Source organism: Onychostruthus taczanowskii, unplaced genomic scaffold (genome assembly GCF_017590055.1).
Source record: "Onychostruthus taczanowskii isolate IOZ18803 unplaced genomic scaffold, ASM1759005v1 scaffold81, whole genome shotgun sequence".
NCBI lineage: Eukaryota > Metazoa > Chordata > Aves > Passeriformes > Passeridae > Onychostruthus > Onychostruthus taczanowskii.
Genome location: NW_024506002.1, coordinates 897,920 through 908,634, shown reverse-complemented (window position 1 = coordinate 908,634; position 10,715 = coordinate 897,920).

The window sequence follows — 10,715 nt, the reverse complement described above, 5'->3', positions numbered from 1 at the left end:
CAAACCATTCAGGGATTTTTATGACTTCCAGTCTGTATTTGGTGTGTGTCAGTGAGCAGAGGCTGTGAAGCAAAATTGCCATTATCAAACTTTCCTTCCAAATATCCAGGATCAAATGCAGGTGCAGTCTGTCCCTGTCAGGAACACTCAACAGGAGCTCCCCACGACTTCAAAGAGTTCCCTGGAGCACTCTCATCAAACTCCTTATCTCCCTCTCTCTGCTTTCCTGGCTTTTCCTTGCTGCAGCTCCTCATTTTGCTGACCTGAGATTGGTTTTGGCAGTGGGAGAGATAAAGAGAGATACTCTCTTGCTTATCCTGGAGAATGGGGAGGGAGGGAAGGGACAGAGGATTACAAGTGCTTTTCTAGGTGGAGTTAAGGTAACCAAAGCCCCCATTCCCCTCTTACAGGGATTGCAAAGGGAACTTGCTTAGGAGGATTGTCCAAGGAATTGCTTTCAGTGCTGCCCTTGGAACGTGGGGAAAGCCCTGGTCCAGACACATCTCCAGAGAGGAAAAAGAGTGGCTTGCCTGTAGTTACCAGAAATAGGTAAGAGGAAAAATGGATGAAAGCAGGTCAGAAATGACCCTGCATGTCCAGGGAGCACAAAGGCTCAGGGGGCGCTCAGGAGTGTGCAGGAGGTGTCCAAGGCCAGGCTGGACAGGGCTGGGAGCAAGCTGGGACAGTGGAAGGTGTCCCTGCCCATGGGGTGGAACCAGAGGGGCTTTGAGGTCCCTTCCAGGCCAAACCATTCCGGTGTGATTCCGTGAGGTTTGGGAGCAGTGTGCCATCTGCACCCTGCAAGCACTGCGGGATTTCCAGACACAGGATCCAGGCCACGCTGCAGGGCTCCAGCTCAGCATTTTGGGAAGCTGTGGAAGGAATGTTTTCTGCCCCAGTACATCCAGTTACCCCCATGTGCTGATGGCAGGGAGCACCAGGACATTCCCACACCTCCCAGCCGTGGCAGGATGGGCTGGCTCTGCTTCCCGGGAGAATTCTCTCCGAGTTTCGCTGCTGCTTGTGCAAGCCCCGGGCTGGTGCCAGGCCCACGGGGGCAGAGTGGTGCAACCCACGCCCTGTCAGGGCAGGGGGAAGAGCAGCTTGTTTGCCTCAGAGCCTGCAGGGAGCTCGCTGAGCTGCCGAGGATAAATCAGCATCTCCCTGCTTGCGCCAGAGCGGGTTTGGGTGTTGTGGTGGCACCGCGGTGTCCCCGCCACGGCTCTGCTGCCTCTGCCGTGCCCCAGCTCTGCTGACAGCAGCACTTTGTGTCGTGCTGGCACTCCCGAGCTCCTGCAGCGTGCAGGTGTGTCCCTGACCACGGGCAGATTGCTGTATTCCTGCAGGGAATCGTTGGGACAGACAATGCCCTGCTGCCACCTGCTATTAGGAAGGTGAGGTCTGGCGTTCTGGCAGAGTCCTGCGGTGACACCTCATGAAAAACCAGTTGGATTCCCTTGTAACAAATGGGTGTAGTGGTTTTACACCCTGCGACTCATCACGGCTCGGCTGGGCTTGGGGCTGGTGGCACCTCTGCACAGCCCAAGGACTGCAGGGTGACTGCCCTGCCCTCCCCCCTCAGCGCCAGGGAGGGGCTGCAAAGTGGCATCGGCAAAGCAGGACATGTTCCAGAGCAAATCAGGGCTCTGGAGTGGCCTTGGTGGATTTCTCACCACCAGAAAATACTGGAAAATGCTACAGGATGTTGCCGTGGCTGTTCAAACACAGGCTGGGCTGTGAGGCTGTCTCTGGGCAGGAATCACCTTTGCCACGGGAATGATTTGGTAAAAACCCCCTTGACATGAAATTGGCTGCCTGGATTTCCAGGGTGAGCAGGTTCCTTGCAGTCATCCCTGTTCCTGCAGGAATGAGCTGTGGGGTTCCAGCTGTTGGCACCCAGCTGCTCTGGAAGTGGCAGAACAAGGATCAATCAGTGCCAGCTGTGGGACATCTTCCTGAGAAAGGGTCTTGGTGCTTTCCTCAGAGAGCAGATCCCATAAAAATCCATTTCCTGGTAAAGTCAGATACTCCAGGCTGAAATTTACTTGGTAACAATAAGGTTTTTAACTGGACCTGGGGGAAAGACTCTTGTTTTCTTGCTCTCCCATGCTGCAGGAGTGTGTGTGTCCCTGGAGAAGCTGGGGGGCTGGGATGGGAGACAGAATCTTGCTCCTGCTCTGGGCTGGGCTCAGGCACAGTTTTACCTGAGCCTTGGCTCGTGGCTGAGGGGGGGCCAGGCCTGCAGGGTGGGGGTTCAAGCCAGATCCTCTTGGTTTTAACCAGATTCAGTGGGAAAAAGTAAAACTTCCCCTCTTGGATTCCGTTCGGGTCAGATGAGTATAAAGGACTTTTTGTGTTGTTGACTTCAGCAGACTCAGGTTTCCTCCAAAGGTGTGCAGGGCACCTGTGCTGCTCCAGTTGGGGCTGGTCCTGTCAGGGAGACCAAGACTGCTGTCTTTTCCTGGAGCATCCTGAATTTGGCAGTGTTGAAGTCCCACTGTGAGCAGCTCCCTAGCAGAAATCTGGAGCCTATCCCTGAGCCTCTGGGCTCCTTCAGGCCCTGCAAGTGGGGTGACCACACTGAGGTCACCCCAAAGCTTCTGTTCTCCAGGTGAACAATCCCAGCTGCACCAGCCTTTCCTGCCAGCAGAGCTGCTCCCTCCTCTGCCCATCCTGGAGCCTCCTCTGGGCTCTCTGCAGCAGCTCCAGGTCCGTCCTGTGCTGGGCCCAGGGCTGGGACAGCTCTGCAGGTGGGGTCTCCCCTGAGCAGGGCAGATTCCCAGTCCCTTTCCTGCTGCCCACGCTGTGGGGATGCATCTCCTGAGCCAGCAGTGACCTCCTGGGGTGCTCCCGGGAGCCCCTCACCCATTGCTCCCGGTGTTTGACGTTGAGGTGCTCATAACAAATACCTTTCCAGTTTTGCCCCGTTTTTCAACATTCAGTGTGGAACAGTGTGTTCCCACCGGGAAAAACCAGAGCCCTGAGTGCCTGGGTGTCCCTGCCGTGCTTGGGGACCTGGTGTACCTGCAGGGCTGGCCAGGCCGGGCTGTTACTCACTGCTATTTCAGGGAAGAGCCAGGACAAACCTTCAGCAAACGCTGGCATGACTCAGGGCTTACCGAAAATAAAGCTGCTCTGTCAGCTGGAGCCCTGGAGCAGGGGATGCTGGCCCAGGAAGGGTCTGGGCTGCGTTTTCCAGCCCGCTTTGAACCGCTCCGGTTTCCCTGAGCTGGACACCCGAGCCCGCCCCGCCGGGAGCTCAGGGCGCGGCCCTGGGAACAGCCCGGCTTATCTCAGCCGGGATCAGCGGCAGCCACCGAGCCAAGCTCAGCTGAGCCCGGCTGCTGCTGAGCCCGAGCAGATCGGAGGGGAAGATCTGGGGCTGCAGTAACGCCTTGATGCCTGCAAATCCCTGATGTCATCCTCACTGTGCTGCTGGGAGCCAGGGCTGGGTCACCGGCCCTGTTCCAGCACATCCGGATGGGATGGGATGGGATGGGATATTTGCCCATCATCCCACAGCAGGAGCTTTCCTTTCCAGCTGCTACAGGCTCAGCATTACCTGTACCTGAATCGGGGGCAGGGCATCCTGGTGGGTGCTTGGTTGGGGCTTCATCACCTCCAGGGCTGGAGCCCCTCTGGAGCGGGGCTGGGAGAGCTGGGGGTGCTCACCTGGGGAAATGAAGGCTCCAGGGAGAGCTCAGAGCCCTTCCAGGGCCTGAAGGGGCTCCAGGAGAGCTGGAGAGGGACTGGGGACAAGGCATAGAGGGACAGGACACAGGGAATGGCTTCCATTGCCAGAGGCAGGGGTGGGTGGGATATTGGGCAGGAATTGTTCCCTGGGAGGGTGGGCAGGCCCTGGCACAGGGTGCCCAGAGCAGCTGGGGCTGCCCCTGGATCCCTGGCAGTGCCCAAGGCCAGGCTGGACACTGGGGCTGGAGCAGCCTGGGACAGGGGAAGGTGTCCCTGCCCGGGGCAGCGGTGGCACTGAGTGGGCTTTGAGGTCCTTTCAGCCCAAACCATTCAGGGATTCTCTGGTTCTTCCCACACTGTGGCAGTGCCAGGCTGAAGCCCTGGCTCCTCAGGACAGCTCCAACCACCCAGCCCCAGCTGCCAGGCTCTAGGGATGGGCAGAAAGTGAGTCCCAGGCTCTGGCTGTCCAGGCTCTCCCCACAGCCGGCCCTCGGGGAGCGTGCGGTGACCAGAGCAATTAGAAAGGGAAATCAAGTGAGGAAGAGCGGAATGCCCGGCAATTTCCTGTGGGATTATCACACCTGTGGGCCTCGGTAATGAGTTCCAAGTAGACAATCAGTGTCGAGGGCTAATTACAGCCCCGCTCCCTGATGCTCCCCGGGTACCACTGCTCCAAAGCGGCTCCGAGCTACCCGAGCAGTATCGGGGGCCCGGCTCCCCCTGGCAGCGCTCGCCCCGAGGAGAAATTCCGTGGGGTGAGAGCTGGGGGGCTGCTCTGGGCTGTGCCAGGGCCCACAGGGCTGGGGACCGTGGCATTCGCTGGGGAATGCCAGGAATGCGGAGCAGAGCCTACAGGGAGGGGAGCCCGTGCCGCCGAACGGAGAAACCTGTTTGATTCCCCTGAAGGGCGAAACACACCCAAGTCTCCTCCTCAAAACAAGGCTTGGCTTCCCGGGGCCGGCCCTCTCGGCAGGTGAGGGCTCAGGTGTGCCACAGCCGTGCCAGGGCCGCTCGGAGCCGGGAGAGCTCCGGGAACCGCCCGCAGCCGGGAACTGCGAGGTACGGCCGGGAACGGGAGCGGGAGCGGGGCTGCTGCAGCGGGGGAGAACAGGAGCGCTGGGCTGTCCCGCCCTGCCAGGGACACCCGGGGACACCTGAATCCTCCTGCCCCGTGGAAGTGGAGCTGTTCGGGGGTGTCTCGGACCAAAGCGTGCCTCTGCGGGGATGGGGCTCCTGCAGGAACGGGCTGGGGCTGGGGTTTGGCTCTGGGGCTTTGTTGCACCTGTCTGATCTCAAACTCCCTCCCTGCCCGCGGCTTCACATCCTTCTAAACCCCTTCTCCCCTCTGGATTTCCGCGGGGCACAGCAGTGCCCTCCCTGGGACAGGTTGGTGCGGGCAGGGTGCAGAAAACTCCGGGGAAATTCAACCCCGTGTCCCCGACAGCCTCCGAGAGGTTTGCGGGAGCTCCACACCTGCCCAGCCCCTCCCTGCCAGGACTCCTGTGCGACGCAGGGACTGCAGAGATTTCTCCCTCTCTGCTGCTCTTGCCTTGTTTTGTTTCTGCCCGAATCAGTGTGAAATTAGCTCCCTGGGAAGGAGTGGCAGAGCTGGCACAGAGGAGAGAGCACCTCCCTCTGTCCTTGCTTCATCCAGGGAATGTCATCCCCATTTTCCTGTCCCAGCCCTGCTCAGGACAGACCCCACACAGGAGGATGAGCTGCACTCACCTGGGCAGGGATGTCCTTCCTCCTCAGCTGGACCAGGAAGTTTTGTTTAGGATATTTTATTTCTTTTATTAAAAACTCCGTTTATTTTATTCATCCAGCCAGTTACTCAGTACATTTCTTCCCCAAAAAAGTTTAGCAGGACTTAAGTGGAAGTCCCAGTTTCCACAAGTGGCAGATTTTAGCTTTCTTTTACAAAAAAAGTTGTGTTTTCTTGGCAAAGCTTTGTGGTGTCTCTGTGACGTCATGGGGCTTCAAGGAGCTTTTGTCCTGCTCTGTCTGTGGGTCAGCAACACAAACACAAAGCTCCACCTTTGACACAAACCCCATTTTTCCTTCCTTTTTCCTTTCATCTCTGGACATCAAGGCTCAAGGTCAGGGGTGTGTGGGTGTGGTGAACGTCCTGCACATCCTTCCTTTTAAACCCAGAAATTAGCTGAGCAATTAGGAATTAATTCCATGTAATTAGAGCAATGAAACTGCACACCCAGGATGGTGAAAATGACCCGAGAATTTCTGGCAGTAGCAGGGGTGAGTTGTGCTGGGGGTGGTCCTGCTGGGAGCCCCGGGAGGATCCCTGGGGATGGGCAGGGCTGAGCTCTGCTCTCAGAAGTTCGTGCCACGCTTCCCTGACTTCAGCAGCTCCAGGCTGTGCATCTTCAACAGGATTTGATTGTTTTTTTGGTTTTTGGGTTTTTTGTTTGTTTTTTGTTTTGTTTTTTGTTTTTTTTTTTTTTTTTTTTTTGTGGGATGTGTGGTTGTGAGTGAATGAAAGGAAATTCTAGTTGTGCATTTGCAGCTTTTCACACGTTGTCTGGAACGGGTCTGTGTTGCTCCTGTTTGTGAGGTCTGGGCAGGATTTTCCCCCTCCAACTGCAGGTTCCATCCCTTTTCCCCAAGTTCAGGGAAAAAGAGACCTTCACTGTCCTCAGGTCATGGAGGGAAGATGCCAAGGGAATGTGGTGCTGGGATGAGGCTCCTCAGAGCTCCCACACAGCCCCCAGGCTCTGCTGCAGCCACAGGGGGATCAGGACAGAGCTTCAGGATGGACACCAGCAGGAATTTCCCCGTGGAAAGGGTGCTCAGGGATTGGGGGGGGCGGCCCAGGGAGCTCTGGAGTACCCATCACTGGAGGATACACACAGAGCTCTGGGCTGGGGACAGGGTGGGGATGGGGCACAGGTTGGGTTTGATAATCCCAGAGCACTTTTCCAGCCTCAGGGACTCTGGGATTGGGAGTGCTTCTGGCTCATTGACCAGGCAGGCATGAGCTGTTGTGTTGCACAAGCCCAGAAGGGTGGATTTGATGTTTGATTTAAGGTTGCCTGGATTGTTTCAGTCATTGAATTCCTGATTGTTCATAGCTTGACTTTAGAAATCTCCTGGTGCTTCTTAAATATCCCCAGTGTTTATGGAACAGCATCAGTGTTAAACAGGCACTGCATGGAAAAAGGGAAAGGCAGGAAGAAAAAGCTGGTCCTTCAGAGCAGCTAAGCATTGTCTGAAACCTGGAATCCCAGACTGGTCTGGGTTGGGAGGGACCTCAAAGCCCATCCAGTGCCACCCCTGCCATGGCAGGGACACCTCCCACTGTCCCAGGCTGCTCCAAGCCCTGTCCAGCCTGGCCCTGGGCACTGCCATGGATCCAGGGGCAGCCCCAGCTGCTCTGGGCACCCTGTGCCAGGGCCTCAGGCTGGATCTGGGCTTCCAGAGGCTCCCTCAGAACCTCCCCCTCCAAAGAGAGCCCCTGTGTGCAGGAGGTGGTCTGAGATCCCCAGGTGCAGGCTTTTAGTTCCCAGTGTGGAGCCTGAGATGCAATTCCCATTGCCCCTTGTGCCCCAAGTGCAGCCAGCAGCAGAGGAGTGTCCATCCCTCCCTGGAACGGGATGTGCCTCAAGGCAGAGCTCAGAGGTGAACTAAATCCAGTTTTAAGAACACTGGCTTAAAAATGTCACGGCCACTGGCCCAGGTGCTGCTCCAGCAGGGGCTGGGGTGGGTCTGGCAGGGGCTGGGGTGGGTCTGGCAGGGGTTAAGGTGGGTCTGGCAGGGGTTAACATGGGTCTGGCAGGGGTTAACATGGGTCTGGCAGGGTTCCTTCCAGCTCCTGCTGTCCCTTCTCAGCAGTTCAGGTGTCGGGTGACATCAGGGCCGAGCAGGGACAAGGTCTGCATTGTGTGCTCGAAATGCTGGTGCACCGAAATTCGAGTCTGGGCCCTCGGGGGCAGTGCCGGGTCTGGACCTGCCTGCTGGGCCAGGTAACCTGTGCCAAAGGCAAGGAAAAGCCTTCTCCCCCTGCTCTCCTTCCCGTGGGTGTCCAAAAGCTGGGCTCCACCTGCTGAGTGCCACATCCCATTGGTGCTGGGACCCTGGCTAGTGAGGATTTCAGACTCTCGGTGCTGCCAGGCACTGACCCCCAAGAGAACACTGCATTGGCCTGAGGCCATGGAGAAAGAAGGCTTCCAAAATGGAATGATCAATCGGAGATTATAAGTATATAGTTTGAATAAAAGTGTGTTATATCACATAGTAGAAAACTTGGAGTTTAAAGTTTTAGAATATAATAATATATATATAACACAATAGAAGTTTTAGAGCAGTAGCTAGTCCTTCACCTTCTTCTTCATGAGTTTTAGTATTGTGTAATTAGATAAAAAGTTGATAGATAAAGTAACCACAAGTTTTTAGTTATTAAGTTAAAAATAAAAATAATTTGTCATTTCTTAATTAGTTTATCCTTATAAAAGCCTTATGAAAAGAAAAACACAACTCAATTTTTTAGTTTGTTAGTAAAGTACTATAAAACTCATAAATATAGTATATATAGTATATAAATATAGTATATACATGTAATATAAATAAAAACTAATAAACATCTAAGTCCAAACAAAAATATCATCTCACACATTTAATCCCTATCTTAAAAAAAAAAAATTAAAAAATCCACAAATCCCTACCTTGCAGGAGATGGGGACCTGGCCTGGAGGCCAAAACTCTCAGCAAGCTTGAGGAGGCTCGGAGGAAGGAGGTTCAAACCTCTTGCAAGCTTTAAATGCATTTTAATTTGAGGCTTGTGAAGGTCAGCCCAGGCATCAATTATCCTCAGACAGGAGGTTTTTCCGCGTGACTGCCCTGGGTGCTGTTTGCAGCCCGCGGGTCAGCGGCCAGGCCCTCCATTAGTGCCCAGTGCTGGGGAAATGAGCCCTGTGCTGGTGGGCAGGGGCAGCACGGGAGAGATCCTTGGAGAGCTCCAGCACGGGCTCAGCTGGTGGGAGCAGAGCCTGGAGCCCTGCTGGGTCACCTCGGGTGGGACTGGGTCACCACGGAGCCGGGACCACCGTGGGCAGGACGGGGTCACTTCAGAGCTGGCACCAGCAGTGATGCCCCGTGGGTTTGGGCTGAGGGAAATTACCCTGGTGAGGGCACGGACTGGCGTCTGTGGATGCCCTTTGTGCCAGGAACCCAGAGTTTCACTCCTTGTCCGGGAGTCCCAGAGCCATGGAGGCTGGAAGGGACCTTCAAGGTCCTGCAGTGCCACCGAGGCCTTGCACGGACAGGGAAGGCAGCACAGGGACCTGGGGGTTCCTGTCCCAAAAGGAGCTAAGACAGGGATCAGCATGGGAAAGTGAGGGTGGGGCTTGGGGCAACCCATCCCAGGGCCAGGAATCGAAACACGAGGAGCAGAGTGCTGGAAGCTGGGCCTGAGGCTGGCCTGGCTGCAGGGACACTTCAGGGCTCTCAGGGTGCTCCCAGGAAAGCTGGATTTATGGGATCAAAGCAGCTCCATTCACTCTTCCCCGGGCATTCCTTCAGCCCTCAGAGCTGGGTCCAACTCCGATCCAGCTCATCCCCAAAGCACAAGGACAGCAAGGTGTTGTTAGGCACAAAGGAGCCATTACCCCAGGTGCCCTACAAACTACAGGCTGAACACTTGTTTTTAACATTTAAAAGCCGAGCCGTCACAAAGGAGGGTGGCTAGCAGGGAAGAGGAGCTGCCATCAGCTTTGAAAGAACAGCAAGTGTTTCATCTCCTGCAGGGTAATTAGAGCTGTTCAAGTGCTTTCCGTGGAAAGCAGATCCTTGCCAATTAAGGACTGGGCTGCTGATTTCAGGCACTTGAAGAATTTATTAGGGAAGACTTGCTGTGGTTGTGCCTGCACTCCTGACGGACAGGATGGCTGGACAGGGACAGGTCACCCCCCGGGGCCTTGGGCACAGCCAGGGATGGATGCTCCCTGGTTCATCCACGGGCTGTGATCCATGGGGAACGCTCCCTGCCGGGCATGAGAGAGGAGTTTGTGCTGCTGGAGCTGCTTGAAAACCCTAGGGCACGGAAAGAGCCAGGGCAGGGCAGGGACCCCAGGGAGTGTGCAGAGGGACAGCTGGGCTGGGCTCTGCCCCAGAGCCCCTGAACATTGACATCCAAACAAGGTTCCAGCTCCCTTTTCCTTATTGAATAGCCTGGAATTGCTTTCCTCATTAAGTAGCTTGGAATGGCTTTCCTTATGGGATGGGGAGCTTCAGAGTGTCTCAGTGGGACACTGCAGCCAGGCTTGATCCCAAAACAGGGGATCTCTGGCTCTCAGCAAAGCTGCCTGTGAGCCCCAGGGCTTCCCAGAGGTGGGAATGACCTGTGTGTGTTGTCTTGGTGGTGTTCCATGCCTTTGGAAATAGGGATTCTGTGTTACTTAGCATGGGGTTAAGCAGCAGCTCTGTTTGGAGTGTGCAGTCTGAGGACACATTTTATTGGGATTTTGCTCCTGTGCAGATAGGACATTTATCTCTTGGACTGGGTGCCTCATGTTGGATGCTTTGTCAGCGGGAATGAACCATTTTTATGGATCTCCTGCTGCCTGGACATCCCAGTGCTCCATCCCAGAGGCTGGTATCCAAAGCTGAGCACCAGTTGCTCAGGGACATGAGCTGGACCATAAATCACAGGTTATTCCAAATACCAGAAAGAATACTGGAATATCAGCTGCCTGTTGCATATTTGGATTGCACGGGGGTTGGTGTAATGCTTGGGAATGTTTGCAGAGGGAGAGGAGCCTTGGGGAATTGTTCATGATCCTGATGGGAAGAGCAGGGGATGAGCAGTGGGCAGATCCCTGGCTGAGACAAGCCAGGGGAGGAGGCTTTGCCAAGCCCAATGCCATGAGATCAGCACCCAGGAATACTGCAGGGACAGGCCCACCAGCAGGGAATAACAACCTCCTTTTAGATTCTCTCAAAGAGGGTTGGGCCTTCTTAGTTCTGACTGGCAGAGTCATTCCAGAATCCAGGAGAGAGTTTTGGCAAGG